Here is a 9,366-nt window from a genome sequence, read left to right as displayed (position 1 = left end):
AGCTAAGGCCCGAGCTACACTTGGCCAGTTGTGGTGGCGCATGCCGGTAGGTTTTACTGAAGGAGGGAAAGGCAGGAGGATCCCAAGTTTGAGGCCAGCCTAGGAGACTTGGAAGAAGCTTCGGCCCGGATCACAAACAGTGGTGGGACCATAGAGGCAGTGGCTGCTACTCCGAGTTGCTGGCTTCTTCTCATCGTGTTGGTGACTGCAATGATGCTGCTACCTGGGACAAAAGGTTTACTGCTGTTTGTTCGGAAAAGAATTGCCAGGATCATCGTGTTACAAGAAAGCATCGGCAAAGGTCAGTTTGGAAAAGTTTGGCAAGACAAATGGTGGGGAAAAATTGCTGTGAAGATATTCTCTTCTAGGGAAGAACATTCGTGGTTCCAAGAGACAGACATTTATCAGACTGTGATTGCTCCAAACCACAGAGGAGGCACAAAAAAAAAAAAAAAAAAAAAAGTCTGCAGTGAACCATGACCACACCTAACAGTGACTTTGAAATCTTCAAAAAGATGACAGGACCCTACAATGATGATTCTGCAAGGACTATGGTAAAGCCATTAAGCTGATTAACACCAAGGAAAGATCAGCTTAGGACTACAAACTGCTCAGGACAATTTTGAAATGGCTAGCTGAGATGATCCAGCCTGACAGAGTACTTCAACAAAGACTTAAAACAAACCCTGCACTTTCTCATTATGCAGTGACTGGACAAATGATACAGGACTTGACAATTAACCCAAAATCTTTCTTTTCAGGATTCCTTAAAGATGTCTTCACCCTAGAAAGCAGGAAGTAATTTTAAGAAAATGACGCACACATTCCCAAGAGGTGGGATGGGAGGTTTTTGGTCGTTTGAGTTATGGATATTGTCATTGTTTATGATGGTTGGTTACAAGTCGTTAATTGTTAATGGTCAGGAAAAAAGCTGAACATGGAGATTAGACTTAGAGTTTTTGTTTAAAAAAAGAAAAAAGAGAATATAGATTTGATGTAGATCATTGAAATCTACTCTGAGAAAAAAGATAAAGAAATAATAGGATAAATGGGTAGATCATTGAATCTATTCTAAAAAGAAAAAGGGGAAGATACAAAAATGACAAAAGGTAGATTACTGAATCTATTATGAAAAGAAAAAATATTTTAAAAAAGGAACTACTTGTTTTAAATAAGATAAGTAATGAAAATTTTTTGTCTGAGTTTATCAAATGTTACTGGACTGGACATTGTTAATATATATAATGGAATTTTTTGTCTGAATCTGTCAAATGTTAATGGACTAGACATCGTTAATGTAATCTTGACTGTGTATATTGTATATACTTATTGGATATAATTTTTCTTGTATTAGTTATAATCTTTTTTAAATTTTAGACAAAAGGGAAATGTGGTGGTATTGTGTTCCCCAAAATATTGTGCACCCTAATAAACTTATCTGGGGTCAGAGACAGAATAGCCACAATATTAAGCATAGAGGATAGGCAGTGGTAGCACTTCCCTTTAATCCTAGCATTCCAGAAATAGAAATCCATGTGTTCAAAGATACAATCAAGCATGGTGACACACGCCTTTAATCTCAGAAAGCGAGCCTTTAATCCCAGGGAGTGAGGCAGAAAGCAGAAAGGTATATAAGGCTTGAGGACCAGAAACTAGAAGCATTTGGCCTGGTTGAGCTTTTAGCTGGTTAAGCTTCAGGCTTTCGAGCAGCAGTTCAGCTGAGAGCCATTGGTATGAGGACACAGAGCCTTCTAGTCTGAGGAAACAAGACCAGCTGAGGATCCAGCGAGGTAAGGTAGCTGTGGCTTGTTCTGGTTCTCTGATCTTCCAGTTCAATCCAATACCTGGCTCAGGTTTGATTTTATTAATAAGAACTTTTAAGGTTCCTGCTACAATAACATCATTAAAAAATCTTAGAAAATTATAATTAATCAGTACAATGGATAGGACCAATGAAGGAAAATATCACCATATTCCTGTAAGTGTTAGCATTCACTTCAGATATAAAATACTGTAGCCATGAGAGCAATTGCTTCTGGAAAGGTTTCTTACCAGTTTAATTGCTTCTACTCCCACTCCCCCCCCCCCCCCCGTGTGTGTGTGTGTGTGTGTGTGTGTGTGTGTGTGTGTATGTGCCATCTAGAGAGCCAGAGATAGTCCTATATCTAGGTTGTTTTGTACTCTCTGGAAATGTGAAATGGACAGTAAGTTATTTAGCTCCCAGCATAACCAGGGCCTCTCAATGCATTTGATACTCGTCAATGGGTTTCAAGAAGGCACAACTATTTTTATAGTCATTTCAAGGCAGCATCACAAGCTGTACTAATTGCTGTATTCCTTGTTTTTATGTACTCCCAGTTTCCAAATTGCCAGTTTTACTTGCTTAAAATGTCTTTGAAGAAGGAGCCAAATGATTATAGATAAGATTATTTCACTTATTCTGTGTGATATCATGGATAGTCTACATAAAGCTCTTCTGTCACTTCCCAGGCTGCAACGGTGTCTTAAGAAAAAGAACACGGAGATAGCTCTGTGGTTAAGAGTGCTTGCTGTTCTTGCAGAGGTACAGAGTTCCTTTCCAAATACCCATGTCAAGTGTCTTACAGCCATTTTTAACTCTAGTGCCAGGGGATCCAGTGCCCTCTTCTGGCCTCATCAGGCATCTGTGCTCACGTGTATAAACACACACACACACACACACACACACACACACACACACACACACACACACACACAAGCAGCCAAGAAGAAAAAAGAATATGTGTGATTTAGCTAGAATGGCTTTTTTTTTCTTTAGGGAATAACTGAAAGACAAACTCACTGTTCAGACTCAGATGTTCACAAGCATTTCCCAAAATCAATCAGGTAAAGCCGTCACTTCCGTTCTGACTTCCTTTGTTGTCAGTGATAAAATTTAAGCTTTTGTTGGAAATTAGATAATTAGAAACAATTTATCTGCTACTGTGATCTTGACAGCCTCCCAGTAACTTATTGTTAAACGAAACCTTTATTGTGGAGAAGAGTGGTGGCATTAAAAATGTGTTTTTTATATTGTAATTGGAATGCATCAATATTTGGCAGCTCTGTGATACTCAACTAATAGTTTCAAAGGACATAAAGGAATACATAACCCAAAGATCCCTTGAGACTGCAAAGCAGATCATTGCATTTAAGTGAAACAGTATGTAAAATGAAATACTAAGTTTTCTATTTCCCAGAACCTTTTTGTGTTAGCTTCATTTTCTTCAAATACTTCAGTTGAAGTGTAATAAAACAGTGCTTGCTATAGTAGGTTTGAGAACATAGTTGTTCTCAGCATACCACGTGTTGAAGAAACCTGGAAAAGTGTAAACTATTTCTTTCTTAATTTCTTTGTTTTATTTTGTTTTCTTTTCTTTTTTAAATTGTACATCATTCTTTTATTACACTGATCTGGAAAGAGATTTAGTATTTATGCCCAAATGAGTTCTGAACCCACATGATAGGGTCAAGCAGCTAGAACATGAGTCAGGCAGTGAAAGACAGAAACCTGGACATGATCAAGGGGCACGTCACCTCTACAAGACAAGACAGAGGAATCCTAAAATACAGCAAGAGGCACTCCTGCCCCTTGAGATCAAGGAATTTATCCCATTTGCTATGAGGAATGGCTTATTTTCTGGTGACCACATGGGACTATTCCAGTCACCACTAGAAACCTCAGAGGGGCTTTTGTGTGCTGATAAATATATATGTACTTTTTTTTTTTTTTTTGGTAAAAGTGAATGTAACACATAGACTTGACAGGATTGATTCCAACCTTCTGGGGCCAGCAGCTCCTTTAGTCAGAGAGGAAGGTAGTATCTTTTAAATCACCATGCAAATTACTTTTACCCTCTCCTGGAATGGCTACAGTCCCCAGTTACCTAACAAGGGTGCAGGACAGGCTCCAGGGACAAAATTAGGCTGCAGCTTCTCGTTGGTCATACCCCAGCATGGTTCCTCTCAGACCTCTTCCTAAAGCAGACCCTTAGTAAACAAAGACTAAGAAAAACTGTAATTACTACCTCTCAACTCTCCTGGGAGGGGAGCGGTTCCTGGATGTGGACCAGGAACCTGCACCCCAGAGGTGTTATTCTGACTAGATTCTATGAAGGGAGTGGGTGCAGGGGATAAAATACTAAAATGAAAATGGGAGCTGCAGGTTCTCATCTGCAGCTACAACCTAAAGTTAAGATCCTACAGATGTAGTCAGCGTGACGGGTGTTGGGGAAGGGTGTTGGGGAAGGGTGTTGGGGAAGGGTGTTGGGGAAGGGTGCCGGAGGCATAAACAGGCAGGGAGGAGGGTACTGGGGTAGGAGTCGGCCTGCTGGCCTTCACTTCTTGACCCTCCCCTGAGCGGCCACAGCTTCCATGGCTTTCCGCACGGTCTCTTCATCTCCAGGAACTGCATGGGTTTGACAGGCTTCAAGTTCTTGTCCAATTCATAGACAATGGGGATGCCAGTTGGCAGGTTCAGCTCCATGATGGCCTCTTCTGAGAGACCCTCCAGATAGATGTTTGACAATGCCCCAAAGGCTGTTGCCATGGGCCGCAATCAGGACTCTTCCCCTCCTTGATCTGGGAGACAATTTCTTCATTCCAGAAGGGCCGTGCTCTGTCAATAGTGTCCTTCAGGCTCTCACAGGAGGGCAGCTGGTCTTCAGTAAGGTCTGCATACCTGTGATCCTTGCTGATGTTGCTGTAGAAGGGATGATCAGGCTCCATCGGAGGTGGTGGGACATCGCCTCCAGATCTTACCTGTGCCTCACCATACTTAGCAGCAGTTTCTGCTTTATTGAGACCAGTCAGTCCCCATAGTGTTGCTCATTGAGGCTCCAAGTCCTGACTACTGGCAGCCACATCTGGTCCATGGCATCCAGGACTGTCCACAGGGTCCGGATGGCTCTCTTCTGCACGGAGGTGAAGCAGATGTCAAATTCATAGCCAGCATCTCGCAACGCTTGTCCGCCGCGCTTCACCTCCTCGTGGCCCGCCGGGCTCAGGTCGGCGTCGTACCAGCGGCTGAAACGGTTCTCTAGGTTCCAGGCACTCTCGTCGTGCTGGATCAGCATTAGCTTGTAGGCGGCCATGGCGACAGGCAGGGGGATGCGGCAGGGACTGAGGATCGCTGAGATTCCGTTCGCCTGTTTTGTTTTCTTAAGTCATAGCCACATTACTATTTAATGGGACTGTTCCTGCTTTAATATAAATGTTTAAATATTTTCCAGTTTTTGTTTCACACATGGCACATGGTGAATACTGAAGGTGATAATCTATTATAACTGGAAGCCCTGTTTTTCTTTGAATTTAAAAAGATTCAAAAGCTAGGCAGTGGTGGCACACACCTTAAGAGGCAGAGGCAGACAGATCTCTGAGTTTGAGGCCAGCCTGGTCTACAGAGTAAATTCCAGGATAGCTGGGCTACACAGAGAAACTCTGTCTCGAACCACTTCCACCCCCATGCACGCCCCCCCCCCCCCCCCAAAAAAGAAGAAAGGATTCTGAGACGGAGAACTGCCTACTTTTACTGTGGGAACTATAGGAGAGTCTTCATTTGTCTTTCCTTTTATGAAAGGAAGCTGGACTTATTATCTCAGCATAAATGCTTTAGCAATTCATACATAGATTAGATGCATGCCAGGCAGGGATTACAACAGTATTTGTCAGCCTTTTGTTTCTCTGCCAAATTATAGTTGGAACAAAAGCATAATGTACAAATCTACGGTCTTGAATTCCTTCCACTTCACCAGATAGTCCAGGCATTTTCCCTATGGAGCAAGATCACAAGGATGCTAATCTGTTATGTTGCCTTTATCCTGAAGGAATTGTCTTTACTAAGCTCTATTACTATTTTGATAACCTGATTTTAAATTGTTTTGAAAATTTAGTAAAACTCCCTTCTGACTTCTCGTCATCAAATTTCCTTAGAAATGTTAAGAATATAGACCTTACTCATACTTGACACTTCTTTATGAACACAGATGAGAAAATTTATTGCAAGAATCAGGAAAAGCTGTTTCTATTGAAGAGTAGATGGGTTCTTTCACTCCTTTAAAAAAAGATTTAATTTTTATTTTATCTTATATGTATCGTGTTTTGTTTGCATCCATGTATATACTGCACATGTGTTTCATGCCTGTGGAGGCCAGAAGAGGGTGCTGGATCCCCCTGGAAGTAGATAGTAGCACCACTTTGTGGGTGCTAGGCATTGGACCCTGATCTTCTGCAGGAGCAGCAAGTGCTCATAATTGCTAAACTATCTCTTCAGCCCTGTGTTCTTTTGGTCTTAATTACATAAATTTAGAACAGATTATCTTTTATCTTTTTGCTTTCACAGTGAGAAAATAATAATAAAATTTCAGCCCCCATTTGAAAAGCATTGAAAATTATGCTGTTTTCTTACTTGCATATTGTTTGTCTTTTACCTCCTTCATCTAGACAAACAGTTTCTTTATACTGTCTCCTAAGTTTATTTCATGCTACTTTACATGTTATTGTTATCAGTGATGCTTAGTTTTATGTCAACTTGTTATAACCTAGAGGCACCTGGGAAGAGAGTATCAATGCAAAGTTGTCTAGATCAGGTTGGCCTGTGGATATGTCTGTGGAGGATTGTCCTGATTACACTGAAAATGGGGCGGGGGGGAAGTGGCTGACTCTGTGTAGCACCATTCCCTGGATTTTGAATCTGGACTAGTTAGAAGATGAACTGAGTAGTATACATGTCTGCATTCATTTCTTTCTGCTCCTGACTGTGGATGTGACTCAATCAGCTGTTTCAAGTGTCTGCTGCCCTCACTTCTCTGCTATAATGGATTGTTATTTGGAATTTTGAGCTAAAGTAATCCTTTTCTTTCCTAAGTTGCTTTGTATCATGGTATTTATCACAACAGCTGAAATAAAACCAGGACAGAAGTCTCTGGTGCGGTTGAAGTTCAACCTAGCATTTTCCTCAAGAAAAATGTATAGAAACAATATTCCTGATTCTTGCATGCTTGTGTGGTGGTATTGTGTTCCCCAAAATATTGTGTACTCTAATACATTTATCTGGGGTCAGAGAACAGCCAGCCACTAGATACAAAGGCTAGAAAATGGTGGCACTCACACCTTTAATCCTAGCATTCCAGAGACAGAAATCCCTCTGGATCTCTGTGAGTTCAAGGCCACATTGGAAACAGCCAAGCATGGTGACACACCGCCTTTAATCCCAGAAAGCCAGCCTTTAATCCCAGGGAGTGGTGGTAGAAAGCAAAAAGATATATAAGGCGTGAGGACGAGAAACTAGAAGCATTTTGGCTGGTTAAGCATTCAGGCTTCCAGCAGCAATCAGCTGAGAGCCATTGGGATGAGGACACAGAAGCTTCCAGTCTGAGGAAACAGGACCAGCTGAGGAATTGGCAAGGTGAGATAGCTGTGGCTTGTTCTGTCTCTCTGATCTACCAGCATTGACCCCAATAACTGGCCTCGGGTTTGATTTTATTAATAAGAACTTTTAAGATTCCTGCGACATGCTTGCACTGCTTTCTTGTACTTATAGGATACTTTAAATAGAAAAGAAATATTTCACAAAATGCTGCATCATTGTTTTGGCACTGTTTAGTCTTGTGATAGAGTTAAATAAGAGTTTAATTTTCTTTCATTATTGTGGACCTGATTCTTTTGTTTTCCCAGAGGATTTCTTTGTCTTTACATGCCAGAAATTCCACTAAGAAAGGTTTTCTAGTAACAAACTATAGAAATGATTCCTGAAAGCATGTGGCGTATATATGAAATATATGATAACTGCAGACTCACTGTTGAGAAAGAGGGACATAGAAGGCTTCTGGGATAACACTCCCATCCCCACACACCCAAAGTAACAGCTTTCACAGGAAATCATGGACCAGAACTCTTAAAAACTGTGAGAAGGATGCTGAAGTGTAGTTCTCCAAAACTGATGGTTTCTGGCAGGGGTATGGGTAGGGAAGGACTCAATTTTTTTAAGGGACTGCCTACTGGGCATTTGGCCATGCTCCAGTGAGTGTATAGGCAACACAGATTGGACTTGTGTGTTTCTCCTTCTCCTCCTCCTTCTTGGGGAGAGATCACAAGGGTTGGAATAGACATGGGAGGACTGAGAAGTGAGTGTGATCAGGATGCATGATGTGAAATTCCCAAATAACCAATGAAAATATTATATTGGGGAAAAAAAGAAAGATCTACAAACTCTTCTATAGCTGTTTTCTCTGACACATTATAAGTCTTATCAAAAAAAATTTTTTTTAGGTCAAAGCTCATTTCCTTATTTTTCTTATATGTATAATTTTCATAATAATTTCTTTAAAGTTTTTAAAAATTGTATTGTATGAGTTGACCTTTTTAGATCAGCTATCATAAGTCATTTCTTTCTTTTTTCATTTTATTAAAAATAGATTCTTTTCTCATACAATATTTCTTGATTATAGTTTCCCCTCCTTCTACTCCTCCCAGCTCCTCCCCACCTCCTCTCTCCTCTGGATCCACTGCCTTTCTCTCTCTCATTTGAAAAGGACAGGTTTTTATGAGATAATGACCAAACATGACAGAATCAAATATAATAAGATGAAACAAAAATTATCATACAGAAGGTGGACACAGCAACCCAACAAGAAGAAAAGAGTCCCAAGAGCAGGTACAAAAGTTGGAGATCCACTCTTTCTCACTGTCAGGAGTCCCATAAAAATATTAAGCCGAAAGCTATAATACATATGCAGAGGACCTGGTGCAGACCCATGTGGGCCCTGCGCTTACTGCTTCAGTCTCTTTGAGCTCACATGCACCTTGCTTAGTTAATTCAGAGGGCCTTGTTCTCCTGGTGTCCTCCATCCCCTCTGGCTCTTACATTCTTTATGCCTCCTCTTCCATGGGATTCTGAGCTCTGAGGGGAGGGATTTGATGGAGACCTCCCATTTAGACTTTCTGTACAGAATGTCTGCCTGTAGGTCTCTTCATCTGCTCCCATCTGCTGCCAGAGGAAGCCTCTCTGATGATGACTGGATAAGGCACTGATCTATGAGAATATCATTAGGAGGCATTTTATTGATTCTTTTCCTTCCTTTCTTTCTTCCTTCTCTTCCCTTCCATTCCCTTCCCTTTCTTTTCCTCCCTCCCTCCCTCCCTTCATTCCTTCCTTTCTTTCTTATTTTCTTCCTTTTTTTATAGACTAGTAGTATTTGGTTTTATCCTAGGTCTCTAGGCTATATAGTTTGGTTCTTAGTTACCCAAGCAGTGTTGGGAATGAGTTCCTTCTTGTGGAGTGGACCTTAAGTCAAATCAGACATTTGGTTACTCCCATGGGTCTGTGCCACCTTTACCCTAGCATATTTT

General features: G+C 41.1%; 1 pseudogene; it reads right to left on the bottom strand.

Moving 5' to 3' along the window:
• Positions 1-4,190: 4,190 nt before the first annotated feature.
• LOC114703613 lies at positions 4,191-5,111 on the bottom strand (annotated as a pseudogene).
• Positions 5,112-9,366: the final 4,255 nt, after the last annotated feature.

The sequence above is a fragment of the Peromyscus leucopus genome, chromosome 4 (assembly GCF_004664715.2).
Source record: "Peromyscus leucopus breed LL Stock chromosome 4, UCI_PerLeu_2.1, whole genome shotgun sequence".
Lineage (NCBI taxonomy): Eukaryota > Metazoa > Chordata > Mammalia > Rodentia > Cricetidae > Peromyscus > Peromyscus leucopus.
Note: the sequence above shows the minus strand (reverse complement) of the source record. Positions and strands in the feature narration are given on the sequence as shown.